Source organism: Pseudopipra pipra, chromosome W (genome assembly GCF_036250125.1).
Source record: "Pseudopipra pipra isolate bDixPip1 chromosome W, bDixPip1.hap1, whole genome shotgun sequence".
Lineage (NCBI taxonomy): Eukaryota > Metazoa > Chordata > Aves > Passeriformes > Pipridae > Pseudopipra > Pseudopipra pipra.
Genome location: NC_087580.1, coordinates 49761850 through 49776743, shown reverse-complemented (window position 1 = coordinate 49776743; position 14894 = coordinate 49761850). Strand labels below are relative to the sequence as shown.

Sequence of the window (14894 nt, the reverse complement as noted above, 5' to 3'; positions counted from 1 at the left end):
CAATAGGTGGGCACCTCAGTCACTGGTCATTCACACACACATTTTAAGTAGTTATTGGCTGTGTACTTCTCATCAGTCTCATAACTTAAAGGGAATTTATGGCATATTTGCTAACATTAACTTGTAAATCTTGTGCAACTCTCCATGCAAAAGACAAATACGATGGGAAAGGACAGGATACCACCTTGGAAATTTTCAACCTTTTTTGTAGAGCAAGGACACTCTATTTGTCATAAAGGCAACAGAACCACTTCTGCAGGGGGCAGGACTACCCCCTCTTGTCCTCCCTTCTTCACGTTTTCCCGCCCTTTGCCCCCCCTGCGTCTCCTGTTTGTCTGGAGCACTCGGCCCCCCTTGAAGCAAAAGTGTTGCTTCGTTAAGGGAGCTTTCACTAGCATTTGTCGGAGGACGAGGGAGAGGGAGGGAGGGGGAGGAGGGTTCATTCAGAGAAAAATCAAGGAGTCAAATTGCCTTTGCTCTCCTCATGTCGCAACTTAGCTACGTGGTCTGCTGAGAAAGAATGATACATAGGAGGGGAGGAACAGCTGCAGATGGACACGTTCCGGGGGGAGGGGTGTTTGTGTGTAAAACGGGGGAGAAAGAGTTTTCCAGACAAAACACAGACTGTACCATTGCAGAGCAAGTAAGGCTATAGTAATATAAGTTAAGTATTAAGAGTAGAGTGTGTAAAACAGGGGAGAAGACAGACAGCACCCCCAATGCACCGCCTGACACCACGGCTGCCGTGATTCAAAGAAACTTCTGCCAATCTGAAAAAAAACACTTTTATTACGGCCGGGGAATGCAAAGGGGCAGATGTTCTCCCCAGTGCACTCCGCCGAGCCAAGAAATAACATAGCCTTTTATACAGTTTGAAAGTAGCAAGCTCAAAATTATCTTTACACACTTTTCGCAGTCTTTCTTATCTAAATAGACATCTAGTTTTACCTCCTATTCTTACCATTATGGAGTAGTTACGTAAAGTTTTATCACTTCAAACAGTTACAGGTTAATACGCATACACTCCTTTGCAGTTTGTTTTATCTAAACAGACACTTAGTTTTACCTCCTATTCTTACCATTATAGAGTAGTTACGTAAAGTTTTATCACTTCAAGCAGTTTCAGGTTCCCCACCCCTCTCTACATGCTAAAAAGCCTTCCCCATTCTCTAAGCTTTTTATCTCAATTGCCCACAGTTCGGTCAGAGACTTTTAAGCAGTTTTACATTTTGCAAAGTCACACCTTCATAGCTAAATATCTAATATTTTATTTCATTCTCTATTTCAATTCCCCCTTTTCTTTTAACTAATGCAAATTCTTTTGCATCACTTTTTGTACAGTCCAGAGCACATGTACTTGTTGTGCTATAGTTCTTATTTTCCACCACATCCATAGATTGACGATTGTAAGGAGGAGAGCTGCCAGCATCAAAACCAAGATCGGGTGAATCAGGAAGTTAAATAGCTGAGCTGCCGTGGGTGAATGTCTATTGGTTAATCCCAAAAACATGCTCCACCAATGATGTTCTCCAGTTTTTGTCACTTCTGTAATGATGTTTTTTATCTCTGTTGTGTCGTGTTTCACTTGCCACAGCATGCGACGTGAAGTAGCATTTACCTTTTCCATCATTTGTTCAATATCCGGATGATAGAGCATTTTCTGGAGGATATTAATGTCCATGCCTATTTGTAGTTTAGGCACTTCATGATATGACGTATATCTATCCGAGATCAATTGCATGGTGGTCACAGGAGCAGTGTATTTAAAGTCACATCCTATTATTTTAGTAAAATTGCAAACACAGAAGTTAGTACCATTAGTTAATTCTTTACAATTATCAATTGTTATACTTGTGCAAAGTGTCCTGATGCAGGCACATCCCTTACCCACATAATACACTTGGGACTGTGCCTGTGTATTTGGGAACATTTCAAACGTACATACACTGTCTTCTGTATCTAAACATAAATCCTCCTTCTCTATTACAGCATTTTCACACACATATCCTAGTTGTTCCCTAGGTATACAGGCCTTCGTGTTGACAGTTTGCCACCTCCCCGTGTCCTTGTCATAGCTTGCCCAGACATTATGCCCTATAGGTCTAACTACAATGTCCCGGTGTATTGCTCCTAATGCTAAGACAGGAAATATGGTCTGTTCTTTTGCCTCACGGATGGTAAGAACATATGCCTCTATCTGCTCCAGCTCTGTGTTATATGTGAAGTTCACTAACTGCCACCATGCCTGATGTTCTTTTTCAAATTTACTTGTGGTGTCTTGTCTGGATATGATCTCTCTTATCTCTTGAGGTAAAATTCCTGAGGTTCCTTCTCTTATAATTCCTGCCGATACAGATTGTATCCATTGCTGAGTTTGGATACACTGTATTGCTACTGAGACATCTTTTTGTAATTTTTCAAAGACATTAGTCACAACCTGAAAGTCTTTAGATGTGTGTTCAGTTAACAAGATCATCAAATCTGTAGTAAGAGATTCTGTTTCAGCTATAGTCATTAATGATGATCTGAGTGGTACTTCCATCTTTCCCAAATCAGAGGTTACAGTGCTGAGCTTATTAATTAACATTTCTTGATCTATTGAATTTAATACTCCTAATCCTGATCCAAACCACCCCATTAGATCTCTCTGGGCTCTTTCGTGATGGGATCTAGTTTTTAACCAAGCATTCCATCCTTTAAGACTTTGGAGAATGAAGGGTTGGCAATCCTCTTTTATAGAGGATATGTTTGTTTGTATTTTTACTTGGACCTTTTTCAGAGAATATGTAGGGTCTAAGAGTAACTTCTGCTCATTAGATTGCCTAATTACATAAGGTCCTACAAGGGAAAGATTGTGATTTCTTTTTGTACATACTGAGGGCGTATCTGGTAAAGGGGCAGAAGTCTGTGATGTTGTTGTGGTGTCTATTATAAATTTTCTTGATAGTGCTTTGTCTCCTTTCAGAGTAGCCCAAAGACATATTACAGAAACTGGTGTATCTATGGTAAAGTTGTGCCAACATTGATTGGACATACAGATGGACTTACCAATCAGGTTTCCTTTTATAGGTTCTCTTACAGTGATTTGTGTTTGGGATATTTGTTTCTCATTGTCAGGTATGTTAATTCCTCTACATCCTATCTGTGTTTTCCCACTTATTCCCGTTAAGGTACTAAGCCCATTTCTTTTTTCCCAATCAGAGCATGGTCTATTTTTGTGCATGACCACAGTGGCCAGGTTTAAATTGGAAATGTCTTGTCCGGACATACCAGTATATCCAATGTGAGCCCTAGACCATGGCCAGTCTAAGGTAATGGCCTGAGCCAGAGTTAGTATACTTATCAGAGTTCCAGTGGCTAGTGTCGAGTAAACCTGAGGGTGGTTGGTCCTACAAGTTCTGACGTCCATGTTTCTCGAGGTGCCTTCTTTACTCGTGAATAATGAATCCAGGTGGGTTGTTCTTTAATTTTGATTGCTGTGTAGGTTGTCAGAAGCACCTGGTATGGTCCTTTCCATTTCTCCTCTAATGGCTGGTCTGAAAAAGTTTTAACATACACCCATTCCCCAGGGGAAATGTTATGTAAGGGCTGGTCTATTCCTCTTGAGCGAGTACTCATTACTTGTTTGTTAATTTTTGACAATTGTTTACTTAATGAGATCAGGTATTCTCGTACATATCCTTCTCCAACCTGTGTGAGATCTTCTCCTTGATAATAATTCCCATAGGGTCTTCCATACAACATTTCAAAAGGGCTCAGCCCTTCTTTAGTTTTCGGTTTGACCCTTATTCGCAATAAGGCCAGAGGTAATGCTTGGTACCAATGTAGGTTTACTTCTTGACAGATTTTTGCCAATTGTTGTTTTATCAAATGATTCATTTTCTCCACCTGACCACTTGCTTGTGGTCGATATGGAGTGTGTAATTGCCAATTGATTTGCAGGATGCTGCTAATTCTTTGTATTATTTTAGCTACAAAATGTGGTCCTCTGTCCGAGGAGATGATGTCAGGTACTCCAAACCTGGGGATAATTTCATTAAGTAGTACCTTGACAACTTCTCGAGCCTTATTGCTTCGAGTCGGGAAAGCCTCTGGCCAATTTGAGAAAGTATCTGTCAAAACCAACAGGTATCTGTAGCCTCCTTTCCTAGGCAACTCAGAGAAATCTATCTGCCAGTGTTGCCCTGGGAGATTATCTTTGCCAATTGTCCCTATCTCGATTTTATTGGTTGTGTGAGGATTATTTTGAAGGCAGGTCTTGCATTGTTTAGTAACCTGGATTATTGTAGTGTATAAATTTTGTCCTATAATTTGTTTCCTTAGATATTTGTGTAATGCATCTGCCCCCCAATGAGTTTTGTTATGTTCTGCCTGTACAACTTTCCATAGTACTCTTTCAGGTACCACTATTTGTCCTGTTTCTAAGTAGTACACGTTACCTTTGCGTTGAGCTTGCTGATCTTTTATTAATTTTAAATCCTCCTTTGAATATGATACATTAGAGCTTACCTCTATAATTTTGCCATCAGGAATTAGGGAGGCAAGTTCTACCTGGCTGTTTTCTGCTGCCTTTTTCGCCTCTCGATCTGCCAATCGATTGCCTTTTTCTTGGTCTGTATTCCCTTTTTGATGTCCTCTACAATGCATAATAGCAAGCTTTTTCGGTAACTGGACAGCTTCAAGTAATTTTAAGATTTCTTCTGCGTGCTTTATCTGTTTTCCTTGTGATGTGAGTAACCCTCTTTCTTTCCACACTGCTCCATGAGCATGAACTACCCCGAAGGCATACTTTGAGTCTGTCCAAATATTAATGTCCTTTCCTTCTCCTAGTTGCAATGCTCTGGTAAGGGCTATTATTTCTGCTTTTTGTGCAGAGGTGCCAGCAGGGAGTGCTTGTGCTTCAATGACGTGATCTGTGGTTGTTATGGCATAACCAGCTTTACGGATTCCATTTTTCATATAGCTGCTTCCGTCGGTGAACCACATTTCTGCCTCGGGCAGTGGTGTATCTTTCAAGTCCGGTCCGCAGGAATATGTTGCTTCAATAGTTTCAATACAATCATGATACACCGATTCCCCTATGGTTGTAGAACTTGATAAAAATGTTGCTGGATTTACGATATTAGTGGTGACGATTTCAACATCATCTTGTTCTACTAGAGTGGCCTGGTATTTGAGAAACCTGGAGGGCGAGAGCCAGTGACCGCCTTTCTGTTCGAGCACTGCTGAAACCACGTGTGACACTAGAACAGTCATTTTCTGTCCCATTGTGAACTTTCAGGCTTCTTGTATGTTCAGTACTACTGCAGCTACGGCCCTCAGGCATCCTGGCCATCCTTTGCTCACTTCATCTAACTGTTTAGAGAAGTATGCCACTGCTCGGCGATATTGTCCGACCTGCTGGGCCAGGACCCCCAGTGCAATTCCCTGCCTTTCATGCGAAAAGAGCAAAAAAGGTTTAGTTACATCTGGGAGGCCCAGTGCAGGTGCCTGCATCAGTTCCTTCTTAAGCTGATGGAAGGCTTGTGTAGCTTCTCCAGTCCATGTTAATTGTTGATTTCCATCTTGTAGAATCTGGTATAGAGGTTTGACTATTAGTCCATATTTGTAGATCCAAAGCCTACACCAGCCAGTCATTCCCAAAAATGTGCGAAGTTCTTTCGAAGTTTGTGGCAAAGGTATTTTACAGATGGCTTCTTTTCTTTCTGGCCCAAGTTGACGTTGTCCTCCTGAGATTTCATATCCTAGATAAGTAACTTCTTTCTTGACAATCTGGGCTTTGTTTTTAGATACTTTATATCCTTTCAGCCCTTGAAAGTTCAATAAGCTCACAGTCCAGTTTTCACATTCTTCCTGTGTGCTGGTTGCAATTAATAAATCATCCACATACTGCAAGAGGACTCCGCTGTCTGAAGGTGCAGTCCATTCTTCAAGATCTTTGGCAAGCTGGTCTCCAAAAAGGGTTGGACTGTTTTTAAATCCTTGTGGAAGAACAGTCCATGTGAGCTGTGATCGTCTTCCTGTTTCCGGGTTTTCCCATTCAAAGGCAAAAAATTTTTGACTTTTAGGGTCCAAAGGCAAGCAGAAAAAGGCATCTTTTAAATCTAAAACAGAAAGCCAGATATATTCATTTTTTAGTTTAGTTAAAAGTGTATATGGGTTAGCTACCACTGGGTGGAGCTCTTCAACAATTTTATTAATAGCTCTGAGGTCCTGAACCAACCGATAGCTTTTGCCATCTGGTTTACGGATTGGCAAAATAGGTGTGTTAAATTCTGATTTACATTCAATTAGTAAACCAAATTTGATAAAATTGTCAATTATTTCTTTAATCCCTTTTCTGTCTTCTAGTTTGAGAGGATATTGTTTAATTCTTACCGGCCGTGTCCCAGGTTTTAATCTTACTGTTACAGGTTGAGCGTGTCTGGCCCTTCCTGGGGTCCCATCAGCCCAGACCCCCGGGTAGATTTGGTCATAGATTGCTGGTGGTACTTCTCCCGATATCTGTGGCTGGATTAGAGCAAGACTTAAAATTTCAATTAATTCATTTTCTTTTACTTTAAGTTGCATATCTCCATTGTTGAACCTAATTTCTGCATTCAATTTTTCTAATAGATCCCTTCCCAAAAGTGATTTAGGTGCATGAGGCATATATAGGAATTTATGTATACCTAAAGTCTTACCTAATTTAAAACTTAGTGGTTTCATAAAAGATACTTTTTCAACTTGACCAGTGGCTCCTATCACATTCAAAGATACATCGTCCATGAGGTTTAATTCCTGATTTAACACAGAAAATGTTGCTCCAGTGTCTACTAAAAATTCTATTTTTTGTTTATTTTTCCCCAGTTCCATTATAACCAAGGGATCCCTGGGGGCAAAACCCCTCGGTCCCCTTTAATCCTGGTCGAATTCTACCATTAAAATAGGTTTTTGCTCCCTTTGAGGGCATTCTCTTTTCCGATGTCCTTCTTCTTTACAAATTGCACATTGGTTTGGTCTCAATTTCTGCTGGTTACCACTTCCAGGGTGCCATCCAGGTCTCTTAGAGCGATGTTCTCTTTTACCCAGGGCGGCGATGGTTGCCTTTGTGATAGCTTTACCTAATTTCTGTCTTTCTACCCCTTCCCGGTTCCTGTATACCCGCCACGCCTCTTCAATTAATTTTTCGATATTTCTCTGATCTTCGGCTTTTAACTTTTGTAGTTTGCGCCTGATGTCATCTGAAGATTGACCCAAAAACAGTGAAATTAGCTGCTGGTGGCCCTGGTCCCCCGATGGGTCTAAGGTGGTGTAAGTTCGCATTGCTTCCTTTAATCGATCTATAAATTCAGTAGGGGTTTCTCCAGTGTTTTGTTTTACTGCATAAAGACAACCCCAGTTTACTGCTTTGGGAACTGCATTTTCTATTCCGTAAGCCACCCAACCCCGGTATCTCTGGAGAATTTGATAATGGTCAGGTTCGTTATAGTCCCAGCCTGGTTTATCTCGTGGGAAATAGAAATTCAAATCATCTCCAGCTGCTAACTTGGTTTGTGCATAGGTCCTTGCTGCTTTTAAGACTAACTCTTTTTCAGTTTCTGTTAAAGCATCCAACATGAGATCCACATCTTCCCATTCTGGGTCTAGAGCTTTAACATATGCTTTAAATTTCTTTACTACCCCAGCTGGGTCGTTTCTATATTTACGAGCAATATTCTTCCAATTTTCTAAGTCTCCCATAGAGAAATTAACTTAAAGTTTTATAGGCCCCTGCAGTCCTGCAGCCTCTCTTAAAGGGGCTTGTATAGTCCGCCTGGTCTCTGTGTGTGGGGAGACAGATTTTGCTCTCGTTTTACTGCGTGTCCGCCTGCTCAGGGGAGATAAGGATGATGGGGAGTGGGAAGTTTCCCTTCTTCCCCTTTCTTTGTCCCTACCCCTCCCCTGCTGTCTTGAAGATGCGGACGATTCACTGTTTGGTCCTGAGGGGGGAGCAGAAGCCCCTCCTTCGGCTATTTCATTTGCCCTTTCTCCAAAGGGACTTACATAATCCTCAATTCCACTTTCTAATTCCCTGTTGGTATATTTCAAACACCTCTGTCCTATTGAACAGGCTGAACAACACCTTTTGAGCTCTCCTATACCTTGTTTTAAATTCTCCTTTTCCAGTGTTAAAACAAACGGGTCTCGTGGGGCTAAATTAATGCCACACTCTCTCTGCCATTCTGGGTGTTCCCTCAAGCAAAAGAACATGTCAGCATAAAGGACCTCGTTCCACCTTCCATGCCTCCGCAAAAACAACATTAACTGCAGTAAAGTATTATAGTCTAATGATCCGTGCTTTGGCCACTTTGCTCCTTCCTCTAGTTTATAGAGGGGCCACCATTCTGAACAATATTTGATTAAAGTTTTCTTGTTAGTAATCCCACCCTGAGATTCCCCAATTTCTTTCCAGTGTGTTAAAACACATCCTAATGGGCTTTTATCAATCTCTTGTTTCCCTTGCTGATTCCCCATTTTTAGCTTTTGCTTTGGCCTGCTTTTAGTCTTGCCCTTTGCACGATAACAAAGGCGCAAACTTGTGGTTATCTACAAACTTCAGTTATACACTTTCAACACACCATACACACACAGCACCAGCCCCGAGGCAGGAAAGTTCTGAGTCAGCCCTGTTAGCTCGCCCAAGTATCCCTTGTCCGGCAGCAATCCTCAGTCTGGCAACAAGAAACCCCTTTCCTAGGCACCTGTAACACAGCCATGCTCCACTCTCACTGACACAAGGCAACAATCTCACAATCTAAGCATCAATGAGAAAAGAACCACCTTTTATTCCTCCTTGGCCTCACTCCTCCTGTAGACTTTGTCACTCTCTCCTAGATATCGCACAAAACCATATCTAAACCCAACCATTCCAATGCCAAGATTTCCCAATGCCACTCTTGCCCCCAATACGCTAAAATTGCCAACATTCAACACAAATCACAAGTATGAGGTGAACAACTCCACAAATTGAGCAAAGATATGGGTTTGCACCCCCAGAGGTTGTCAGCCCTGGAGTTTGTGGCATCTGCAAGCGGCCAGCAAAACTTCCTGGCTTAATTCCTGCAAACAGTGAGTGTTAGGGTTCTGCCTAAAACCATAAAACCACAAAACCACAAAACCACTATCTCCCGTAAACACATGAAGGTAGTCCTTTTGCCGTGATTAGGAGATAACCAGTAACATATATGAAAACAAATATAATTTCCTAATATTTGCTTACTTAACATACAACAGTAATTTCATGACATAAGAGACAATACTCACAGACAAAAGCAAACAATACAATTCAGCAAACACATGGAACACAGACAGAGGGTTTAAAACAAACCCAGATATAATATATTACCAAAATTATAATAATCGCAATTCCAAAACCAAGTCCCAAATCTAGCCACAATGGTAAACCCAAAAACATCTTGTCACAATCAAAACCTATGCCACCCTTTAATGGGACTGTTAACCCATATTCAGAAGGATGCAGCCCTCTGCCCAAAATTCCTCTTTTGGTATAGCTTTGGTGAGACTCTAACTCACAATCAAAGCCATATGCATCCTCCCGGTAGGACTCGAACCTACTATTAAAAGGGTGTTGCTCTTGTTAGCTGCTAGCAAGCCCAGAGCCCTAAAAACCAGCGTACGACTTACGGTTTCCTTCCCAAAAACCCTAGGGAAAAATAAAAAGAGTGCTTTAAAATTTGTATACCTGTGCACAGGGTCTTCATCTACTCCCGTGGTGATCCAGCGGAGCCCGGGGAGCCTCACCGGAGTAACGTCCCGGGGCGCGCAGAGGGTCCCCGGTTCTGGAGGGTCCTCACCGGCGAGCAGAAATCTGTCCCATCTGGGGTGCCAAATTGATTCAAAGAAACCTCTGCCAATCTGAAAAGCACTTTTATTACGGCCGGGGAATGCAAAGGGGCAGGTGTTCTCCCCAGTGCACTCCGCCGAGCCAAGAAATAACATAGCCTTTTATACAGTTTGAAAGTAGCAAGCTCAAAATTATCTTTACACACACTCTTTTTGCAGTCTTTCTTATCTAAATAGACATCTAGTTTTACCTCCTATTCTTACCATTATGGAGTAGTTACGTAAAGTTTTATCACTTCAAACAGTTACAGGTTAATACGCATACACTCCTTTGCAGTTTGTTTTATCTAAACAGACACTTAGTTTTACCTCCTATTCTTACCATTATAGAGTAGTTACGTAAAGTTTTATCACTTCAAGCAGTTTCAGGTTCCCCACCCCTCTCTACATGCTAAAAAGCCTTCCCCATTCTCTAAGCTTTTTATCTCAATTGCCCACAGTTTGGTCAGAGACTTTTAAGCAGTTTTACATTTTGCAAAGTCACACCTTCATAGCTAAATATCTAATATTTTATTTCATTCTCTATTTCAAATTAAGCATTCACTTGTAATTTGCTTGGCAATGGTACATACCCCTAGGTGCCCATAAACTCTTAGAAATGTGTCCACCAGGGCTTGAGTTCCCCAATGAGTGCTGTTATGCAGTTCTTTTAACAGTTCCCGTGTAATTGCTTCTGATAACATTTGCCTCCCATCTGGGAGGAACCACTCCCCCTTTGCATTCTTCTCAGCTCCTATTTCCAATAACTTTTGTTCTTCTTTGTCAGTAAATATTGGTCATGGAGTTTCCTTTGATATCGGTACTAGAGCCATTATCTTTGCCTCAGGTACCTTGTGACTCAGAGCTGCCTCTCGGGCAGCTTGGTCTGCTTGATTATTGCCCTGGCAAATTATATCGTTCCCTTTACTATGGCCTTTAACATGAACAGTGGCAATTTCCTGAGGCCTCTGTATTTCTTCTAGCAAGGTCTCCAGAAGCTCTCAATGGCTTAAATCTTTCCCTTGAGAGGTCACCATTCCCCTCTCATGCCAAATTTTCCCAAAAACGTGCTACTCCCGAGGCATATTTAGAATCAGTGTATATGGTTCCCACTCCACTGCCGATTGTGCATAGTGCGCTGATTACTGCATGCTTGAGTGGATCAAGTATTTGGAAGACTGCCTGATTCTATTACAGTGAGATCTTCTCCATCAATCACTGTGTAACCACTTTTTCATTTTCCTTCCACTACTCTTGATGACCCATCCATAAACAGGTGCATCCCTCCTTCTATAGGGATATCCATCAAATCTTCTCAGATTTTCGTCTGATAGTCAATAATGTCTAAACAATTGTGTTCAACTTCCTCATTTTCTATGGCGTTCTGACCATATAAGAACTGTGATGGACCTACACATGAATTGGTTGTTATACTTAAATCATCTTTTTCTATTAATATGGTTCCCGTCACGTATTAAACTCTGTCACCGGTGAAAGGCCTCTTTTCCCTTCCAGGGGAATGGGACATTGGCGAACACGAATCGGAATTTCTGTATACAATTCTACTGTAAAAGGTTCTATTTTCAATCCTCCCCTGTTTTCGTCTTTGGCCCATACTTCAGGATTTATACCCAAATTCTCACTTAGGATGAAAAGTTTAACTTCCACCCCCTCCCCTTGAGGTACCACCCCTATTCCCAAGATTCCCATTGGATCTCTACCTAATAGATTCACCCCTGCCTGGGGTGTAATCAGTAAATCTGCTTCAACCTTATTCCCATTTTGTAGGAGGCGTGTCCCAGGGACAGAGGAATCAAGGGACATGAGCAGGGACAGACAACCCCATTGGTTATAAGGTCACATGGTTTTGGGGGATAAAAGGGGGCGCGAATTCAAATAAATCCTCTTTGATTTCCACCTCACGAAGAGCGTGCATCATTCTTTATCATATAAAGACAGCACTGCCACACCATTTCCTTTTATTAGTACTAATACCACACTAAGACCTTAAACCATCTTGTCTGGGAGCTGCTCTATCCTGATGACGCCGCCCTTGTCGCTCACACAGAAGCAGCTCTGCAGCATTTAACATCCTGCTTTGCAGACGATGCTGAGCTCTTTGGGCTGGAAGTCAGTCTAAAGAAAACAGAAGTTCTCTATCAACCTGCACCTCAGGAAGTCTTCCATCATCCCCATATCACCATTGGCGAATCAGTGCTCAAATCAGTCCAGCAGTTTAATTACCTAGGTAGCCTCATCTCCTCGGATGGTAAGATCGACGGAGAGATAGACAACAGGTTAGCAAAGGCATATAGTGCCTTCAGAAAGCTTCATAAAAGAGCAAAATAAACACTTGAAGAAAAGTACAAAGATCAGTGTTTACAGAGCCAAAGTGCTGTCTACTCTCTTATATGGATCTGAATCATGGGTCATCTACCGCCACCACCTGCGACTCCTAGAACGCTTCCACCAATGCTGTCTCCCTACAATCCTTAACATCCACTGGTCAGATTATGTGACCAATACATCTGTTCTAGAACAAGCAGCAGTCACAAGTATTGAGGCCATGTTGATGAGAACACAGCTGCGTTGGGCAGGGCACGTCTCCAGGATGAAGGACCACTGCCTCCCTAAGATCTTGCTTTATGGTGAACTTACCACCAACTGCCGCAAGAGAGGAGCCCCAAAGAGAAGATAGAAGGACTCCCTGAAACAACATCTCAACCTTGGCCATATTGATCATCATAACTGGTCTACCCTGGCCTTCAACATGGAGGTCTGGAGACACACCATCTATAATGCTGCTGATGCCTTTGAGAAAGCACACAGGATCACTCTTGAGGAGAAAAGACAATGCAGAAAGAATCGTGCCTCGCAGAATATACCACCTAAGGAGTCTTTCTGCTGTGCCTTTTGCAATTGGACATGCCTGTCTCGTATTGGTCTTTTTAGCCACCAGCGCGCTTGGGACAAATGTGGGTAGAGACCTTTCCCAAATCTTCGTTCGCGAAGCCCAGCCATGATTATTAATACTGATGGGGCTATAGGTACCTCAAAGTGTTTCTCCTTTGGCTCCCTGTACTGTGACTGCTTGGTTTGATACTCTTATTCCCGATGGAGATTGAGTTACACATGTCCTCTGAGCCCCTGAATCCACTAAAAAGATGGTATTGTCCTCTTGGGGTCCCAGTTTTAAATTTATCAAGGGCTCTTTTCCTGTTTCTGACCCCAGGCAGAAGAGCCCCTGACGTCCCTATTCTGATCTCTCCTGTAACTGGAAGACTTGGATGTCGTTTTGGCACCTAGGACAAGCCCTTTTATAATGTCCTTCCTGTCCACAGGTGTGCTGGTTTAAAAGTTAACCAGCAGGGGAAATGAACTCAACTCAAAAGAGAGATTATAAGTCAGAATAACAATTTAATAAAATAATACAATAAGTATGATTATACAGACAAGCAATTTGGTTTCAACCCACAAAACCCAAATGTATAACCCAGCACCCTGGGGCATGAACAAAGTGGTGTTTCTTGGGCCTTCCCCCCTGAGTCCAAAGTAAAGGGAGAGGGGAAAAAAAACCTGCTGGTGGGAGAGCTGTTGCAGTCTGGTCAAAAGTGGTGATTGCAGTCCAATTGAGGGCGGTGAGCTGCAGTCTGGTTGAGAGCGGTGAGCTGCAGTCTGGTTGAGAGCGGTGAGCTGCAGTCTTCCTCTGGATCCCACGAGTGGAAAAAGGTTCCAAAACTCCAAGTTTATATATTCTCCAGTTCAGGCAGGAATGCTCAGTCCTTCCCTCAGAGCAGGGAATTCCAAAAAAGGGTATGAGGACAGGAACATCTTCCTATCTCGCAGGCCTCTACTGACAACAGTTTCTGGGAAATGGCATGGAGGGCCATAGAATACACAGTCCTGGGCTACACCCATCCAGTGATGAATTGGTCCCAGCTGTTCTAACTAGGACAACAGGAAAAACAAGTTCTTCCCTTTCTTTGTAAATTGGGAGGGGTAGTTTGCATCCCCGGTCTTGTTAGCGATTGGGAAGGTACTCCGGGGTATTGAGTTCCCTGAGCTTTATATTTATTGGGACCATTTACATATTTCCCATGTGGTACCCATGCCCTTTTCTTCCCTGGGACTCGTTCCCTCCCTTGCTTATTCACTTCTTCAACCATAGCTATCATTAAGTGGATCTTCTGCTTTTCCCACTCTTCGTCCCTCCGAACGTATACTTTCTGAGCTTCCTTCAATAGCTCATTCATGTCTTTCTCATTCCAGTCCTCCAACTTTTCAAATATCTGGTCACAAATGAGTCACAAAAAAGGCTTTCAACAATTGCTGTCCTGCTGGACTGTCCATCTGGACCCCTGAATACCGCTGTATGTTCTTTAATCTTTCTAACCATTCAGACGGTGACTCATCTTTGGTTTGCTTTTCATCAAAAGCCTTAGCAGTATTGTGTCCTCGAGGGGCTGCCTCTTTAATTCCTTTAATGCAATTTCTGTAATCAGTCATATTCTGTCTTCCCCCGTCTGTATTCTGGTCCCAGTTTGGACGTGCAATCAGCATTTTTTGTTCTTCCCCGTCCATTTATCCCTTGGGGATGTTCCTGGTCCCAAACCCTGAAAGCAACATTCCCATTATAGACTGCATCTCATCCCATATGTACATATTTGGGCCTAAAAATTGATCAAATTGTTCAGCTAAGCCCAGTGGGTTCTCCAATAACTTTTTCATTTCTTTCTGAAATTCCCATACTTCAGAGTTGGTTAGTGGGGCATTTACAAATCCCACACCCCCTTGCATTCCCTGCATTGGAACCTCTCTAAGGGGATAGAGTCTTTCAGGTGCTTCAGGTGCTTCTGACTCCCGTTCTCTTGAAACAGGAGCCAGGCCTAAAAGAGTTAACTGAGATGTCTTGGCCTGCTAAGAAACCTCAATACCTGTTTTGCTAGAAGAACATTTTAGGAGCACTGGTTAATATCATGTTCTGTTCTGCTCACTGGACCAAAGGCCTTATTATAGAAAGAATAGGAGTA

At 42.3% G+C, this 14894-nt stretch overlaps 1 long non-coding RNA gene across 1 annotated transcript; it reads right to left on the bottom strand.

The window, feature by feature from the left end:
* Positions 1–907: 907 nt before the first annotated feature.
* Positions 908–10408, bottom strand: LOC135404524 (uncharacterized). Its single transcript, XR_010425716.1, has 3 exons — positions 9725–10408; positions 6379–6510; positions 908–6104 (listed from the first exon to the last, which is right to left on the bottom strand). It is a non-coding gene; the product is annotated as an uncharacterized LOC135404524 (long non-coding RNA).
* Positions 10409–14894: the final 4486 nt, after the last annotated feature.